We start from the raw sequence: 19752 nt of genomic DNA, 5'->3' as shown, positions 1-19752 counted from the left end.
GGGACAAAGACCCCATGGAAGGAAACACCCGGCTCAGACAATCCGCCACAGTGTTCTCCGCGCCAGGTAGGTAAATGGCAGAGAGGGACTCCAGATGTACCTCCGCCCAACAACATATCCGACGGCTGAGGCAACTGAGGGATCTAACCTTGCACCCCCCTTGATGGTTCAAATAAGACATCACAACCTGATTGTCCGTTCGGACCTGTACATGGTGACCCTGAACCAGATCTGAGAAATCCAACAGACCCAGAAGTACGGCCTTCAGCTCCTTGTAGTTGGAGGAACATGACAACACCGACTGAGGCCAAACCCCCTGAGTTGTCGAATCCCCCAGAGTAGCACCCCACCCCAGTAGGCTGGCATCGGTAGTGACCACACGGGTGGGAACAATCAGAAAGGGGAGGCCCCTGGACAGATGACTTTCGTCCAACCACCAACCGAGGACCACCCGAACATCTTCCGACATAGGAATCAAAACACTCATATCTAGGGAACAGGGGTCCCAATGCGACAAAACTTGTGACACCACCGGGTACATGTGGAGGCGAGCCCACGGCACCGTCAACGATGATGCCGACATTAGACCCTGAACCCTCAACCAAAGGCTCACAGGATGAGAATACCCCAACAACAGGGCACGAACTGCAGACACCAGGGACAGAATTCTGGGAGGGGGCAGGAACACCATCCCCAACTGAGTCTTGAACAGAGCCCCAATGAAAGTCAATTCCTGTGCAGGAACCAGGTAGGAATTCGGTACATTCACTAGGAACCCATGATGTTCCAGGACATGGGACACCCTCTGGACATGCAACTCCGCCTTAGGAAGAGAAGAAGCAGAAATTAAAATGTCGTCCAGATAAGGAAAAACATTAATGCCCTCCCCATGCAAATGTCCAATAAGAGGAGCCAGAACCTTAGTAAAGACCCTGGGAGCAGAGCAGAGTCCAAAGGGCAGTACCTGGAATTGGTAATGACGACTCATCACGCAAAACGGGAGAAACTTCTGAGTCCGGATGAATAGGGATATGTAGATAAGCATCTCTAAAGTCTATTGATGCAAGGAAGTCGCCCTGAGATATCAGAGGAAGGATCAACTGAAGGGAAACCATCTTGAACTTCTGGTGAGGGATGTAAATATTCAACCACTTCAGGTCCATCACTGGTCGAAGATCCCCAGTGCGCTTCGACACCAGGACTAGGATGGAATACACACCCAACCCCAATTGATCGACGGGAACAGGAATCACCGCACCTTTGACCACCAGGGATTCGATGCCTTCCAAAAGCGCCAATCTCCTTACAGGATCTCTGGGACAAGGAGTGGCCCTGAAACAGTCTGGGGGAGTCTGGATAAATCCAATACGCAAGCCCTCTGAAACCACCTGCAGCACCCATTTGTCCGATACAGTCATTCTCCAAGACTCCAGGAAGAAAATGAGGCGACCCCCAACCGGACCCAAACCAGGAGCGATCCAGTCATGACTTTGGTGCAGGAGTGGAGGAGGAACAAGAACCTGAGAACCGGGTTTTTCCAAAGGAAGGAGCACCCCGGCCACGCCCCCTCCCACGAAAGGGCTGACCAGCCCGACCCCTCCGAGAAGGTCCAAAAGCCCTCTGAGAACCAAAGGAACGGAAGTGACTCGCCCTCTCAGGAGCCAGGAGTTTACGGTCCTCCGCCGTTTTCTTAACCATGTCATCCAGAGGTGACCCAAAAAGTTTAACCCCAGAAAAAGGAATCTTCATCAGGAGATTTTTCTGCGCAGCATCAGCCTTCCATGAACGAAGCCACAACTGGCGTCTTGCAGTCACCGAAGACCCAGCCGCGGAAGCCGCCGCTCCCAAAGAGTCAAAGGAGACATCTGAAAGCAACCGAACCTGTTGCTCCATCATAGCCAGGGTAGAAGAAACATTCTCCCCCTGGTCCAATAATTCTGACAGAGACTGAAAATCCTTAAGCAAGGATTGTATAGTGTAAGAAGCATAGGCAGCAGCCCTGATAGAAAAATTTGCAGCCGCAAAAGTGCGCTTCACCGCACCATCCACTTTACGGTCAACCGGATCAGCAGGAGAAGAATCCTCTGAAACTACAGTCCCATGAGACGCCATGCTGGCCAACAAGGAATCAACCTTCACCGAGGAAGGGAATTTCACATCAAAATCCTGAAGCGGGTACCTTTTATTCAAAAATCGCGGAAAGGAACCCTTGTCCACATCCTTCCATTCATTCTCCATGACCCTCAAGACTGAAGAGTGTAGAGGCAAAGAATCAGGTTCAGGACGTTGATATTTCGCAAATAGATCGGTCACCAGAGGAACAACAGAAGCAGGAAATACCAAGTTCTCTCGAATGTGACCCAGCACCTCATTCAGGTCGGCACCCTGCACAAAACGACCCTTGACATCAACCTCCTCCTCATTCTCAGAATCAGCAGCCGCAGCGCCATCAACCTTAGGCCCGCTTTGCAGGAGGAACAGGCACCTGACCCTGCATAGCAGCAGCCACAGCAGAATTGATCATCTGCTGCAATACGTCCATAGAGGGGATCTGTACACCAGAACCAGAAGCCACCACCAATGGAACAGGAGCATCAACATCCTTAGAACCACACTCCATCATTGACAAACCCAAATGGACGAGTGAATTAAGCACAGGCAACCAAGACAACACTCCCGGTATAAAAAGGCCCCGTGGTTGCTATGCAACCGAACAAGCCAGCTCCTGCCTGTCAACAAAAACATAAATGCCCGAAGAGAAATCGAGCGCATGCGTATAGACTGTCTACGCGTGATGTTCCAGTCATCCGCATATCACAGAAGCAGAATGACGCGATCGTGAGCCTCCGGCCCCCACCTCATCAACTCGGCACATCTCATCAGGTAATGAATGCGAATGTGAGCCTCCGGCCCCCATAGCAAACGCACCCGGCCGCGTTACGTCCGCTTAGCAGGACGCGCGGTCGGGAATGAAATAACACCCGTAATGAAGCCCCAATTGAATACTCCCAATACGAGTCGTAAACAAGACGCCACTAAAGTCCGCTAAAGCAGGACCAGAGGCGCGAGGGCAGAAGAAGGGGGAAAACAAGCAATATCTTAATAAACAAAGAATACACAATTAAACAACTACTTCCCCCAAACTCGATACCCCGGGGTAAAACGGGGTTGCTCAAGCAGGACCCCCGCCCCACTCACCTGACCATCAGGCACACAGCACTTGGAGAAGTGCAGAAAAAAAGAACAGGTCGAGATGGTTGGTATGTATCCCTTTATGGGATTGGCTGAAGCCACTGGGGGCCATATTGGAGGAGGGAGGGGAGACTAGAGCGCTGCTTTTTTAATTTTACTTGGAGTTCTGTGTGGAGCTGGAGGCTCATATGTGTATACTGTGGCGAGGAAGACTGGACGAGGAGGTAACGCAGTTTACAGATTCGTTTCTGATACTATCACACAGGGCTGAACTTGATGGTCTATCGACGGGATGTATTTTCTTGTAATGTTTCTACATGATTGTATTATTATATTGCTGGATGTAAAAAGGCACCGCCACAATCGAGCCAGCCAGGAGTCGAACCTGGAATCTTCTGCTCCGTAGGCAGACGCGTTATCCATTGCGCCACTGGCCCGCTGCTGAAGGCTGACGTCACAACAAGGGTCTATAATAGGACAGACAGGAGTCGCCTCATCAGTTTCATCTCGAGGGCGGGCTCGTGCAGAGGGAATACAAGCTTGTGTGGCAGTGAGAGTGTGGCGATGTACTTTAGACATTCCTCTTTAACAATAGAAAACACACAGTTCGAGGAGCTAAGTACAATATCACAGCCCCGAAGCCAGCCTATAGGTTTGTGCAGCTTAAGAGCCCTGCTCACTCTACTACAATGCAGAGGTGACTGCTGCCCTCGTGGGAAACTGCAGAAATGCCGCTGGAGCCTGACATCTTGCAATTCTTGCCGTTATATATAACAATATGTAACATTTTGCAGTACTGCTTTAGAACTACGGACAAACTACTATATGCTATACACAAACCCATGGCTCCGTGCTTAGCCGAGTGTGCTGCCGGACTGGTATCTTGCTGCTTTTGTCATTGCATTTAGATATAGAACAACTAACATTACACCTACAACTTACAACTACCACGACTATTGGCTTCAATCAAACAGGGAAATTATAAGCGCGCTACTCACCCGTGAGGGTCTCATGGTGCTGGACAGAGGCGCAATTAGAGTCAAATTTCGGGGGGGGCTAAGAAAAAAATTGGGGGGGGGGCTGTTTCTTCAAGCAAAAGGCAGAGTGGAGCTGCAGGGGCTCTAAGCAGGGGTGAAAACCATCAAAGCCTCATTAACAAGCAAAAGGTCTGTTAAAGACCTGTGAAGTACTCGGCTGCGGCTGTGTGGGTGCCCGGGAAGCTGTCTCATCCCGGGCTGCCACAAACGACGGGGGAGAGAGGGGGGGGCAGAAGCCCTGTGAGTCCAATGGGCGTTGTGCGCCTGGTGCTGGGGGGTGTGGAGGGTAGCTCCGGTCAATCGAAGAGCCTGGTCTTCAGGGTCTTCTGAAGATGTGCAGGGTGGGGCCGCGTCTGATGTTAATCAGCAACCTGTTCCAGGTCTTGGCCGCTATGTAGGAGAAGGTTCTATCGCCCGTTCTTTCTCTGCAGATGCGCGAGGGTTTGGCGAGAGCGAGGTCGGCAGATCGGAGGTTCCTCTTGGGTATGTGGAAGGAGATTCTGTCATTGAAGTATTGGGGTCCGGTGTTGTGGAGGCATTTGTAGGTGTGGGTGAGTATCTTGAAGGATACTCTTTTTTTAACGGGGAGCCAGTGGAGGTTACGCCGGTGCTGGATGATGTGTTCGTGTTGGGGGATGCCGAGGACGAGTCTAGCTGCGGTGTTCTCGATGGTGTGGAGTTTGCGGAGCGGAGACTTGTTTATCCCGGCATAGACTGTGTTTCTGTAGTCCAGTCTGCTGGTTATGAGTGCGTGGGTAACGGTCTTCCATGATTCGTGGGGGATCAATTTGAAGGCCTTTCGGAGGATGCGGAGGGTGTTGAAGCAGTTGGAGGCGACGGTGTTGATCTGTCAGGTCATATGGCAGCACCAAATCTACACCACCAGCGGCACAGGGACGGCCGGGTGCAATCAGCGTCAGACACCCATTGCAAACGAATGGAGGATCTCGGTCGCACAAAGAGGCTGCAGCCACGGGACAGGAGGCTGGATAGAGGTGACCACTGGCTGGACCGGTAAGTTGGGATGGAGGACAAGGCCTGGGCACCGTCGGCTGGGCTTTCCAAGGTCGGGGGCCTGAGGATGCAGAGGGGCCTTTTGGTCTCGGATTTTCGTTACAGGAGCCGGTCATTGTCAGGGGAACCCTTCGTGTTGATGCTGCAGGCGACTTTGTGGGGTCCAGGAGAGGTCAGCTACTGATGGAATGAAGGTCTCGATCGCTGGGGAGACTTAATTGGACAGGTAAGCCACTCAGACTTGGGCCATGGGCGTCTGGTACAGAGTGGGCAGGGGTCACAGATCCGCTTGGATCTTGAGTCCTTGAAGTTGGAGTTTTCTTGACAGGGCCGCTGTCCTCTGGAGATCTGGTCTTTGTTAAAGAGTGGCAGTCTTCCTGGAGTTCTTGGAAATCCCTTGCCAGACGACAGGTGTCGTCATCTTCTTCGCAGGCTCTTCAAGCTGGAGACAGGCCAGTAGGGCTGGGGCAAAGTCAGTTGTCGTCTTCAAGCTTTGCTACACAGCGTCTTCTTCGTTGGTTGCAGGAATTTGACCATCAAGGTTTAGGGATGCCCCAAAATACTGACTTTAGGGGTGGTTCAGGCACTAGCAGCTGGTAGCCAATGGGCTACTTGCCTTTTAGGGTTTTAGGGTGACTACACCACTTGTATGTCCCCTTCCTTTCAGTAGGGAGCAACCCCTGACCTGACTGGGTAGAATCCTTCCAGTCAACATGCTTGGGGGTAGGTGTAAAGCACCTCAACCTCAAGCTGTCTTTGTCCCTGACCCACGAGAGCACAGGTGGTCCCACCTCAGGGGGTCAGAAACATGCCTGTGTGTGGCAGGCTGATGCAGACAAGCCAGCTGGACACGAGGGACTGGTCATTTTTCAGAGGGTATCTCTAAGATGCCCTCTGAGAGCATTTTGTGATAAATACAACACTGGTATCAGTGTGGGTTTATTATGTTGAGGAATTTCATACCAAACTCTTTGGCATTCAGTAAAGCCGTCATGGAGCTGTGGAGTTCATAATGACAAACTCCCCGCCCAAGTCCTCGATATGTCTCCACTGTACTTACAATGGTTGTGAATGGGCACAGCCACTCTAGGGGCATTTTGCTCATGCAGCTATGCCCTCAAGTGTGGTATAGTGCACCCTGCCTTAGGGCTGTGAGGCCTGCTGGGGGGTGACTTACCTATGCCACAGGCAGTGGTTCATGGGCATCCCATCCAGGGATGTGTGCCATAGCGACTCTCAAGTTTTATCTGCAGCAAAACACGGGTCTACAATGGCAGTGTGCATGTGTTTGGTGAGGGGTCTCTGAGGGTGTCAAAATACATGCTGCTGCCCTTAGAGACCCTCTTTCGTCACAAGGCCCTTGGTACCAGGGGTACCCTTTACAAGGCACTTACATGTGGGCCAGATGTGTGCCAATTGTGGAAACAAAGGTACAGTTTTGGTAAAGAACACAGGTACTGGGAACCTGATTGGCAGCGACCCTGTGCACACTCAGTCAATGTGATTCAGATATCACGCAAAAAGTAACCACAAAAAAGGGCACTTTCCTACAGCGGTGAATGGGGGTTGGCTCAGATACCACTCTCTTGCTTCATCACTCGGCCTCCTTATTTGGTTTTAATCAGGAAGTTCAGCACAACACGATTTACATTGTAAAACAGGCATGCAGGACCCCTGATACCAGAATACTCACTTGGACAGATTAGGGCTATCCAGAGATCCACAAAGCACTGAACTGGATGAATTGTTTACATACCACCTGCCGCAGAGGTAAGATTTTTTTTCAGCGCAAGGGTGAGGGCAAAAACGGAGAGCCCAATACGGACCCGTCTCAGCACCTGCTTTTTAGACCTGCCGGCCCACTTAAAGCCCTGTACATACCTATACGTGGAGTTTACACCTCCATCTCTTTTTTTCTGTGCAGAGATCTCTACCCGCATAATCCTCGCCTCCTTGTCCTTAATAGAATTGAAAATTCTTGGCGCGAATGCTAGCTAATTTTTTATTCTTCTAAAGATGTTAAAAGAAGAGCTGGTTCGAGCCAGCCAGGAGTTGAACCGGGAACTTTCTGATCCGTAGTCAGACGCATTATCCATTGCGCCGCTGGCCCTTCCTGGGGGACAGGCGTGGGGGCGGAGTTATAGAGCTGCACATTCCAGGGAGGGTGGAGAGTGAACAGTTTAGAGCGTGAGCATGTCCTTCAAAGCCAAAGTGGGAACCTACAGGAGCAAAGGGTGAGCTCCCCGAATGTAGGAGGTGCACACCCCACACGGTGTATTGCATCAAGGAGCAGCGTCAGGCGCGCGTTGACACCGCTCTCAGTGAGTCATGTTTCAAGAAAACAAATATAAAGTACACGCTGTACCCACCTCCGCTCCCCACACTGCCGGTGGCTGCAAGAGCTGTTAGATGTGGTTCAACTAGAATAGTGTGCTATATGTGTCTTTCACAAGCATTTATTTTAAGGAACTCACAGAATATACGGGCAATGGCAGTCACAACAACTTTAACATCCTGCTGCTCTCTGGGGCAAAGAGTGGTGACGTCACTTGGCATATTGTCTCCCCTGCTCTGATTGGATCAAAGTCTTTTCGGTTTGATCGGAAACAGCCATTCAAAACTCGCGACTTAACTCGCTCTTTTCTGCTGCAGTGCAAGTGCGCAGGCGCGGTGTGGCGGGAAATGCGACTGTTTGCACCAACGTGAGACATCGCAACTGCAAAGAACGACTGTTCCTCCCACACAATACCTTTGTTATTTATATTTCTATGTCAGTCCACGGAGGCTCAGATTATGCTTCTCTTTGCTTTACTGCAAACAAACAGCAGCCAATAAAACAACTTTAAACATCAGCATACCCCGGAAGTACAACCCCCTCCAGTAGTATGCCCCAATCACTGTCCACACTATCACATATAAGGTCCGAATTACGCCATTACTTCCTCTTTCTTTGCTGCTGCAGCAGCAGATAAGTGCTTTTCCCTTACTTTTATCAGTAGTTGGTAGAGTGTGGGGATATTGTGTGTTGGTTAATATTATCGTTCTTACCTGTGTTCATGGTTGTTATAACTTGGTTATTGACGGCGACGCGGCTCCGGAACGTCTGTTCTCGGCTCCGTTTTCGCTGAGGTTGTGGCGCCTCGCAGCGCGCGCGCGTCGATAGCCTGCGGCGGCGTTAGGGGGCGGTGGAGAAGGAGGAGGCAGACGCGACTCGCTCGTGCACAGAGAGCGGTCGCGTCGTTAGCAGGACGCTCTGGCTGAGCGCGCGAACTCGTTCTTCACTCAATTTGAACGAACGGCTCCTCGCGCTCAGTTCCACATGACTGCATACATCTCTGGCCTCAAGTTCTGAACGCTTACCGGAGCGTGTGACCGGATTAGAGCGCTGCTCTAGGGGAGTGTATTGGGGTTGCTCCTTCCACCTTGATCATAGCGCAGAACCTTTAGTTTAGGTTGTTCAGGTAACGATGTTGAATGCCGCAGAATGCATGGTGGGAGGTCGTATTGCGTTGTTCCTTCACAGGTGGCAGGAGATTACGGCCGATCCCTGGGTGTTACAAACTGTCCAGGGTTTCCACATAGAATTCTACAGCACTCCGACTCAGAGTCGGGTACCGGGCGCCCTACATTTTTCCCTACAAGAACAGAGTTTCATCGACAGGGAGGTGGAGGCACTACTCCAGAAGGGTGCAATAGTGAGGGCTATTCCCCATCCTCGGGGTTTTGTAAGCACGATTTTCCTAGTCCCGAAGAAGGACAAAGGGTTCCGTTTGGTGCTGAATCTAAGAGAATTCAACGCTTGGGTGGTGTACCGACATTTCAAGATGGAGGGCATCCATTTGTTGAGGGACATCCTCTTAGAGGAGGACTGGCTCGTTCGTTTAGATCTAAAGGACGCCTACTTGGCGGTCCCTATTTTTCCACCACACAGGAGGTTTCTCCAGTTTCTCTGGCGCGACCAATGGTTCGAGTTTTCCGCGATGCCCTTTGGTCTGTCTTCCGCCCCTTGGTGTTTCACCAAACTCATGAGGCCGGTGGTCCAATGGTTGAGAGAACGAGGGGTCCGCCTGATCATTTACCTCGACGACATTCTAATTATGGCACAGTCACAGGAACTCTTGTTGAGGCATCTTACGTGGACTCTCCAACTGCTACAGGAGTTGGGTTTCCTTGTGAATCGGGAGAAATCAGTCCTGATTCCATCGCAATCGATGGAATTCTTGGGTTTTCAGATCAACTCCCTCACGTGCCAATTGCTCCTTCCTTTGAAGAAGATAGTAGTGATCAGGAAGGAATTGAGGAAAGCGCTTGCCTCTCCGACAATCTCGTTACGGACGTTGGCTCGCCTAGTAGGGTTGCTGGCGGCGTCCATTCAGGCGATTTTTCCGGGGCCCTTGCATTACAGGGCCCTGCAGAGACTGAAAATGTTTCATCTACGCAAGGGTCTCTCGTATGCGCAACAGATAGCCCTCTCACCGGAGGCTCGTACGGAGATCCATTGGTGGTTAGACCATATGGAGGCCTGGAACGGCAAGGCCATTTTCTCCTCCAGCCCGGATGTCGTGATAGAGTCAGATGCGAGTCGCTGGGGCTGGGGAGCGCGGTGCGGGACCATGGAGACAGGGGGTCGTTGGTCTCAGGAGGAACTAAAGTTGCATATCAACTGCTTGGAACTCCTAGCGGGGGCGTTCGCGATTCGAACTCTGGCCCCGCAGAAGGTGTCTTGTTGCATTCTTCTACGTATGGACAATGTGTCCGCGGTGAGGTACATCAATCGCCTAGGAGGGACCCGCTCTCGCCTCTTGGCGGAGATAGCCAAGGACTTTTGGCATTATTGCCTGGACCACCGTCTAGTGGTGACGGCGGAATATATTCCCGGGTCGTCCAACGTGATTGCCGATTGGAATTCACGGCATTTGCGGGACAGCAGCGACTGGAAACTGCATCCCAACTGTTTCAAAGCGCTGAATCTCAAGTGGGGACCCTGTGTGCTGGACCTGTTTGCGTCCAGACTCAACACTCAACTGCCGCGGTTCTACAGTTGGCGGCCGGACCCTCTAGCGGTCGGATCGGACGCCTTTCTTCACTCGTGGACGACGGGCATTCTATATGCCTTTCCACCATTCGTCATGATTCCGAGAGTGTTGGCGCATGTGCGCAGACAGAGAGCAGAGGTAGTCCTGGTTACTCCTTGTTGGAAGGCGCAGGCATGGTTTCCAACCGCCTTGAGCTTGACTTGTGCGCCTCCGGTGCGACTTCGGTCGTTTCCGGACATCCTCACGGATCCTCAGGGACTGCGCCACCCGTTGGTGTTGCAGAACCAGCTGGGCCTCATGGCCTGGAGACTTTCAGGCGTCGCTGGCAGGTGCCGGGAGTTTCGCAAGACACTCTCTTTTTCTTGTCCCAGGCTTGGGCTCCATCCACACACAAGCGATACGAATCAGCTTGGAGACGGTGGGTTAGTTGGTGTGGTGAGCGACAGTGTGATCCCGTGGGATCCGATATTCATCTAATAGTGAACTTCTTGTCGGAATTGGACAAGTCCGGTTTGGCATACCGGACGGTAAATAATTTTCGATCGGCTATTTCAGCGGGTCACCCGCATGTGGAGGGCAGGCCAGTGGGGGAACATCCCTTGGTCTGCAAGGTAGTGCGAGGGATTCGTTTGGTGAACCCTCCTCAACCTCGGTACACCGCACTTTGGGATGTGTCGGTGGTTTTGCGTTTTTTGAGGAATTGGCCAAATAATGAGGCACTTTCTAAGAAACAGTTATCGGCAAAATTAACAGTCCTACTGTGCTTAATTTCATGTAGACGGGTATCGGATGTGCGAGCACTGGATTTGGCAGGTAGAGTATTTACTCCTTCGGGAGTTTCCTTTACGATTTCCAGACGTACTAAGACGCATTCTCAGTGTATTACGTATCCTGCTTTTCCTCATCACAGCAAGCTGTGTGTTGTAAAGTGTTTGAAGGTTTATGAAGATTGTACTAGGGAATTTCGATCTGATGTTTCAGGACAATTGTTAATTGCTCTTCAGCGACCTTTTCGCCCGGTCTCATCTGCAACCCTGGCCAGGTGGGTCACTTGTTTACTGGGCCTTGCGGGGGTGGATGTTTCCATTTTTGGAGCTCACTCTGTTAGGGGAGCTATGGCCTCTAAGTCTTTGGGGGCGGGTTCCCGGTTGCAAGACATCATGACTGTGGCGGACTGGTCGACTGATTCAACATTTAAAACGTTTTATCATAAACCTATTGTGGATGTAGCTTCGGTGGTGGTAAATCAACTTTAAACTAGCATAATCTGAGCCTCCGTGGACTGACATAGAATGAAAAATTGTCTAGCAAGCGCGACAAAGAATTTTCAATTCTATTAAGGACACGGAGGCGAGGATTATCCCACCCGAGCAATTGGCATGGTGTCATACTGATGTAATTATTATGATGTTGTACCCACCCGATAATCCTGTACATTGACTTCATAGTTGTTTTGTACGGGTGTCACGATGTCAGTTTTCATTTCAGGAGAACAGACCAAACAATCTTGAGGTTCAGGACGTCTGGCATCGGCAGGGATGATTCGATTCATCGGGGGTCAATTCATCTGGACAGAGGACAGTTGTCGTCTTTTCCGGAGAGGATATTCACGGTTCAAGGTTGGACGCACGTCGATGGAGCAATCGGTGGTCCAGTGTTCGACGGTCAAGTTGGTGGACTGTGTTGCAAAGTTTTTCATGCAAAGAAAGAGGAAGTAATGGCGTAATTCGGACCTTATATGTGATAGTGTGGACAGTGATTGGGGCATACTACTGGAGGGGGTTGTACTTCCGGGGTATGCTGATGTTTAAAGTTGTTTTATTGGCTGCTGTTTGTTTGCAGTAAAGCAAAGAGAAGCATAATCCTCGCCTCCGTGTCCTTAATAGAATTGAAAATTCTTTGTCGCGCTTGCTAGACAATTTTTCATTCTAGAGCGGTGGCCATGCGCCAATATCTCAGAGGCCAAGTTATTTTGCCCAATTTAAATGGAATAAGTCACTTGCAACTGCGGCCGTGACAGCCCTCATGACGGTCCAAGCCTATTCCGAGAGCACGCCAGGAAATGTGCTTTTTCACAAAATCCCTATCATTTATTTTTCCATGAACATATTGGGCCTTTCGGCAAATCGAGGTACCTGTTTTGCAGTTAAAAACCAGACCTCTACAGAAACTCTGAATGGCTCACTTTAAAATAAAAATATTGGCATTAAATTCCCGGTATGTATTTTAATTCAATTGCCTAGCTGTTGTGTAACGCAGTTTACAGATTCGTTTCTGATACTATCACACAGGGCTGAACTCGATGGTCTATCGACGGGATGTATTTTCTTGTAATGTTTCTACATGATTGTATTATTATATTGCTGGATGTAAAAAGGCACCGCCACAATCGAGCCAGCCAGGAGTCGAACCTGGAATCTTCTGCTCCGTAGGCAGACGCGTTATCCATTGCGCCACTGGCCCGCTGCTGAAGGCTGACGTCACAACAAGGGTCTATGACGAGAGTCGCCTCATCAGTTTCATCTCGAGGGCGGGCTCGTGCAGAGGGAATACAAGCTTGTGTGGCAGTGAGAGTGTGGCAATGTACTCTAGACATTCCTCTTTAACAATAGAAAACACACAGTTCGAGGAGCTAAGTACAATATCACAGCCCTGAAGCCAGCCTATAGGTTTGTGGAGCTTAAGAGCCCTGCTCACTCTACTACAATGCAGAGGTGACTGCTGCCCTCGTGGGAAACTGCAGAAATGCCGCTGGAGCCTGACATCTTGCAATTCTTGCCGTTATATATAACAATATGTAACATTTTGCAGTACTGCTTTAGAACTACGGACAAACTACTATATGCTATACACAAACCCATGGCTCCGTGCTTGGCAGAGTGTGCTGCCGGACTGGTATCTTGCTGCTTCTGTCATTGCATTTAGATATAGAACAACTAACATTACACCTACAACTTACAACTACCACGAGTAATGGCTTCAATCAAACAGGGAAATTATAAGCGCGCTACTCACCCGTGAGGGTCTCATGGTGCTGGACAGAGGCGCAACTGGAATAAAATTTCGGGGGGCGCTAAGAAAAAAATTGGGGGGGGGGCTGTTTCTTCAAGCAAAAGGCAGAGTGGAGCTGCAGGGGCTCTAAGCAGGGGTGAAAACCATCAAAGCCTCATTAACAAGCAAAAGGTCTTTTAAAGACCTGTGAAGTACTCGGCTGCGGCTGTGTGTGTGCCCGGGAAGCTGTCTCATCCCGGGCTGCCACAAACGACGGGGGAGAGAGGGGGGGCAGAAGCCCTGTGAGTCCAATGGGCGTTGTGCGCCTGGTGCTGAGGGGTGTGGAGGGTAGCTCCGGTCAATCGAAGAGCCTGGTCTTCAGGGTCTTCTGAAGATGTGCAGGGTGGGGGCGCGTCTGATGTTGATCAGCAGCCTGTTCCAGGTCTTGGCCGCTATGTAGGAGAAGGTTCTGCTGCCCGTTCTTGCTCTGCAGATGCGCGAGGGTTCGGCGAGAGTGAGGTCGGCAGATCGGAGGTTCCTCTTGGGTATGTGGAAAGAGATTCTGTCATTGAAGTATTGGGGTCCGGTGTTGTGGAGGCATTTGTAGGGGTGGGTGAGTATCTTGAAGGTTACTCTTTTTTTAACGGGGAGCCAGTGGAGGTTACGCAGGTGCTGGATGATGTGTTCGTGTTGGGGGATGACGAGGACGAGTCTAGCTGCGGTGTTCTCGATGCTGTGGAGTTTGCGGAGCGGAGAATTGTTTATCCCGGCATAGACTGTGTTTCTGTAGTCCAGTCTGCTGGTTATGAGTGCGTGGGTAACGGTCTTCCATGGTTCGTGGGGGATCCATTTGAAGGCCTTTCGGAGTATGCGGAGGGTGTTGAAGCAGTTGGAGGCGACGGTGTTGATCTGTCAGGTCATATGGCAGCACCAAATCTACACCACCAGCGGCACAGGGGCGGCCGGGTGCAATCAGCGTCAGACGCCCATTGCAAACGAATGGAGGATCTCGGTCGCACAAAGAGGCTGCAGCCACGGGCCAGGAGGCTGGATAGAGGTGACCACCGGCTGGACCGGTAAGTTGGAATGGAGGACAAGGCCTGGGCACCGTCGGCTGGGCTTTCCAAGGTCGGGGGCCTGAGGATGCAGAGGGGCCTTTTGGTGTCGGATTTTCGTTACAGGAGCCGGTCATTGTCAGGGGAACCCTTCGTGTTGATGCTGCAGGCGACTATGTGGGGTCCAGGAGAGGTCAGCTACTGATGGAATTAAGGTCTCGATCGCTGGGGAGACTTAATTGGACAGGTAAGCCACTCAGACTCTGGCCATGGGCGTCTGGTGCAGAGTGGGCAGGGGTCACAGATCCGCTTGGATCTTGAGTCCTTGAAGTTGGAGTTTTCTTGACAGGGCCGCTGTCCTCTGGAGATCTGGTCTTTTTTAAAGAATGGGAGTCTTCCTGGAGTTCTTGGAAATCCCTTGCCAGAGGACAGGTGTCGTCATCTTCTTCGCAGGCTCTTCAACCTGGAGACAGGCCAGTAGGGCTGGGGCAAAGTCAGTTGTCGTCTTCAAGCTTTGCTACACAGCGTCTTCTTCGTTGGTTGCAGGAATTTGACCATCAAGGTTTAGGGATGCCCTAAAATACTGACTTTAGGGGTGGTTCAGGCACTAGCTGCTGGTAGCCAATGAGCTACTTGCCTTTTAGGGTTTTAGGGTGACTACACCACTTGTATGTCCCCTTCCTTTCAGTAGGGAGCAACCCCTGACCTGACTGGGTAGAATCCTTCCAGTCAACATGCTTGGGGGTAGGTGTAAAGCACCTCAACCTCAAGCAGTCTTTGTCCCTGACCCACGAGAGCACAGGTGGTCCCACCTCAGGGGGTCAGAAACATGCCTGTGTGTGGCAGGCTGATGCAGACAAGCCAGCTGGACACGAGGGACTTAGTCTTTTTTCAGAGGGCATCTCTAAGATGCCCTCTGAGAGCATTTTGTGATAAATACAACACTGGTATCAGGGTGGGTTTATTATGTTGAGGAATTTCATACCAAATTATTGGCTGCTGTTTGTTTGCAGTAAATGAAAGAGAAGCATAATCCTCGCCTCCGTGTCCTTAATAGAATTGAAAATTCTTGGCGCGAATGCTAGCTAATTTTTTATTCTTCTAAAGATGTTAAAAGAAGCCTTGGTTCGAGCCAGCCAGGAGTTGAACCAGGAACTTTCTGATCCGTAGTCAGACGCGTTATCCATTGCGCCGCAGGCCCTTCCTTGGGGTCAGGCGTGGGGGCGGAGTTATAGAGCTGCACATTCCAGGGAGGGTGGAGAGTGAACAGTTTAGAGCGTGAGCGTGAGCATGTCCTTCAAAGCCAAAGTGGGAACCTACAGGAGCAAAGGGTGAGCTCCCCGAATGTAGGAGGTGCACACCCCACACGGTGTATTGCATCAAGGAGCAGCGTCAGGCGCGCGTTGACACCGCTCCCAGTGAGTCATGTTTCAAGAAAACAAATATAAAGTACACGCTGTACCCCCCTCCGCTCCCCACACTGCCGGTGGCTCCAAGAGCTGTTAGATGTGGTTCAACTAGAATAGTGCGCTATATGTGTCTTTCACAAGCATTTATTTTAAGGAACTCACAGAATATCCGGGCAATGGAAGTCACAACAACTTTAACATCCTGCTGCTCTCTGGGGCAAAGAGTAGTGACGTCACTTGGCATATTGTGTCCCCTGCTCTGATTGGATCAAAGTCTTTTCGGTTTGGTCGGAAACAGCCATCGCGCAATAAGACAGACCACACCAAATTTTGACTTAGCAAAAAAGGTCACTTTATTAGGACAGGTAACTAAGAACCACTTATTGAGACAATATAAATATTATCAAATTAGTTCCCAAACATTTTTGCCACAAACAATTCCAAAAATACCCCAACCAAAATTTACCATAAATTACCCCATGTACTGCCCCAATGGCATCATTTCCTTTTTGACCATTTTGGTTTACCTGTCCAGCTTTTCTTCCACCTTCCCCCCGCCCCAGAGGGAAGGATAAGCCCGCTCCAGACTATCCAAACCCTCAAAAAACCGCCACCCAGGAAAACCCAAAAGAGTTTTCCTGGCCCACCCCAAAAGAAAATTGCTCAAAACCAACATACTCTACTTTAAAAGATGATCACACCAAAGATTCTCATTCCAAAAACCCGCCAGCAAGTCCTGTAATTCCATCATATAGTAGGCTTGACCTAACTGGGATAAATGAACCCCATCCTCCTGAAAAAGATGATGCTCGACACTGGTAATGTTATCATGAGACAAAACCTGAATACCCATTGCATTGCAAAATATTTTCATCGCACGGTTTAATTTTTTGCGAGCTTTTTCCATGGATGAATGATTGCGGGCCCCCCTCCACTGTTGTCTATAAATAAATTCGGATCACACCAGAGACGTACCCACCCAATTGTTCTTGATGACTGCTAGATCCAATTGCATTTGTTTCAAGAGCGATAACCCAGATAAAGGTACAAGATCATTCTCACCTAAATGTATTATTAACAAGTCTGGAAAACCTCTGTCAGCTGATAATTCAGATAGCGTAGAAAACAACTTGCTCCACCTCATCCCACCTTTACCCTTCCATAGAACTTCGTGGCCTTTGCTAGGAAGTCCGAGCGACCTGTCGTAGATCTGATGTTCTGCAAAAACAGCAGACCTCTTGACAAAGGAATGACCTATGATCCAAGTACGCATTTTTGAGGAAAAAGAATTGATGGCACGACCTAGGTAGAAAAAGTAAAAATTAGCCTGTATCATAGCAAACGGATAAGCTATCATAGTCTGACATAACGAGAACAACATGCAGACTTCCACCTACCAATCCTCTTAATGTCCTCCCAGTCCCAGCCCAATTTAGCCGCTTCCGTAGCTGCCCCGATCCTAAATGAGTGAGTTCCAAAAAGTAAGGGGTCCCTCCCAATCCTCTTCAAGGATTTGCGTAAAACAGCCAATAAATGAGCATCAGTAATTTTTTACCCATCTTGATGCAAAAATATGGGCCCATGTATGAAATCAGGGGAACCTACAAATGAATCCCATTCCCAAATAGGACAACATCCTTGAACCCCACTCCCACTCAACTTAACCCAAACACCTTTGCCCAACTGGTCAGTTTTAGACTTTTTCAAAAATAACTTGATTGACACCCCACGTTGAAAATCAATTTCACTGGACCGAATCCCCATTTGTCCTCGCAACCCCAATAATTCTGAAACCCGAAAGGCACCAAAAAACAACCAAATCATACATAGACGAAAGTGCGACACTTCCCAAAGGTCATAACAACAAAAAGGCAATTGAACTAGTAACTGCTGTAACAATCCAAAAGTAAAAGGTTCTCGTAAAGGCCCGGACTGTATCCGCTCCTTGCTCAAACCTTTGAGCATCCGCCGCAACAAAACATCCCCAACTAAATCTTGACCCCACCATAGCTGTCCATAAAAAGAAATCCCAGCCAATTTGCCAGAAATGGTTGTGTGTGATAAACCTTTATTGACTAAAGATAAAACAAACTGTAACATACAGAACTTGGAATCCACTAAAGGACCTTCAAAACAGTGTGATCTCATAAAAGTTAAAAATTCAGACCAAGCCTGTAGATAAGTGCGTCTAGTAGCAGGGGCTATCGATTTCTCGACCAAATCGATGATTCTCATTCCCCCAGCACCCAGATGTCTTGCGGGATTGGAGTTTTGTAGGTGTCTTCACCAGGCGCCAAGTTGCGGAATTTCTGCCAATTAGAACGAGACAAGGCGTCTGCAATTGAATTATTGACACCTGGAATGTGCCTTGCACGAAAAACAATATTGCATTTTAAACTGAGTAACATAAAAAAACGCAAAAGCCTCAACACCCGTAGATCTTTGGCCTTCTGATTATTTATGAGCTGAACCACAGCCATGTTATCAATGTGGAACATTACACATCTGTTACTGAATTCCACACCCCAAACCATCAGGGCCACAATTAGTGGAAACAACTCAAGGAAAGCAATACTGCGCCCTTGTGATAACCAATGGCGTGGCCATGCCTCCGCACACCAACGACCCTCCCAAAAAAGACCAAAACCATGTGCCCCAGAGGCATCTGAAAAAATCTGTATCTGCCAAATAGTATTGTCACCAAGAAAATATAAAGAAACTCCATTGAACTCTGACAAAAAGGTTAACCACACCAGAAGATCTTCCTTGATGGCTCAATCTTATCCTTACCAAGAACCTCCAAAAGAAAAGACCTGATCTCTTCTACCTTTGCAGTTGGCAAACTAGCCATCATAGTTACCGTGTCTATCTCTATGCCCAAAAATACGAGCCTAGTGCAAGGATCTTCCGTTTTTTCAGGAGCCAGCGGAACACCAAACTCCTCAGCCAAGTCCTGAAAGAATTCGAGACCTTTAAGACATTGTTTTAGTTGTGCATCGCCAATGAACATAAAATCGTCCAAGTAATGACAGACATGTGTGTGGCCACTCCTCACCGAAAAACACCATTGTAGGAACGTGCTAAACGTTTCAAACAAAGCACAAGACACTGAGCACCCCATAGGAAGTACTTTGTCAGCGTAAAAAGCTCCATTAAAAAACATACCTATCAATTCAAAATCCGATGGATGGATAGGAAGTAAACGGAAGGCCGATTGAATATCACATTTTGCTAATTCTGCACCAACCCCTACCTCCCGTACCAATCTCAAAGCGTCATCCACGGACGCATAAGAGACATTGGAATCCTCCGAGGAAATGAAATCGTTAATAGATTGGCCTTCCGGCCATGACAGGTGTAAAATCATTCTGAACTCACCAACCCGCTTTTTAGGGACTACCCCCAACGGAGATATTATCAAATTCTCCAACGGGCATTGAATAAAAGGCCCAGCTACACGACCAGCTTGAATTTCTGCCTCCAATTTCTGTTGCACCACGTGAGGCAGTTCCTTAGCAGATTTTAAATTGTCAGCCCAACGGTGATCACGAGGCCCTTGGTAGCCAATGCGAAAACCTTCTTTAAAACCCCAAAACAGTTTGGACGCAGCTTCATAATCAGGATAAACTTCCAACCAAGGCAGCAAACGCATCAGATTAATTGGGGTATGAGCCCTTTGACATAAGTTGAGGGAATCCCCCTCCACCCCTTGGAAAACTCCCTGAACCCCCTTGAGGCTGCTTAGCGAAGCAGTGGGTGATGGCATGTCTACCGCCACATTGAGAGCACTCGTGTTTGAACCTACAGAATTGCCTAATGCATGAGCCCCGGTTAAAATTCCAGCAGGCCCCTGGCGTCGGCAAGTGACCCCTTCCTCTAACCCCCGCCCCAACTGGAGCGGGGCGAGGCAGAAAGGGCCGATATATAATCGGCAGACCACTTGCAGTGTGCGTTGACGCAACCGGCTGAGCAGAGGACATCCACTGCAGCCAAAGCTCTTGATCTACTTCACCCCACG

General features: G+C 49.6%; 2 non-coding genes across 2 annotated transcripts; both read right to left on the bottom strand.

The window, feature by feature from the left end:
- Window positions 1–3556: 3556 nt before the first annotated feature.
- Window positions 3557–3629, bottom strand: TRNAR-ACG (transfer RNA arginine (anticodon ACG)). The gene has a single exon. It is a non-coding gene; the product is annotated as a tRNA-Arg (tRNA).
- A 9040-nt stretch (window positions 3630–12669) lies between these two features.
- TRNAR-ACG (transfer RNA arginine (anticodon ACG)) lies at window positions 12670–12742 on the bottom strand. The gene has a single exon. It is a non-coding gene; the product is annotated as a tRNA-Arg (tRNA).
- Window positions 12743–19752: the final 7010 nt, after the last annotated feature.

This window comes from Triturus cristatus, chromosome 8 (genome assembly GCF_964204655.1).
Source record: "Triturus cristatus chromosome 8, aTriCri1.1, whole genome shotgun sequence".
In the NCBI taxonomy this organism is placed as follows: domain Eukaryota; kingdom Metazoa; phylum Chordata; class Amphibia; order Caudata; family Salamandridae; genus Triturus; species Triturus cristatus.
The sequence above is the reverse complement of the archived record's forward strand: the minus strand, read 5'-3'. Positions and strand labels throughout refer to the sequence as shown.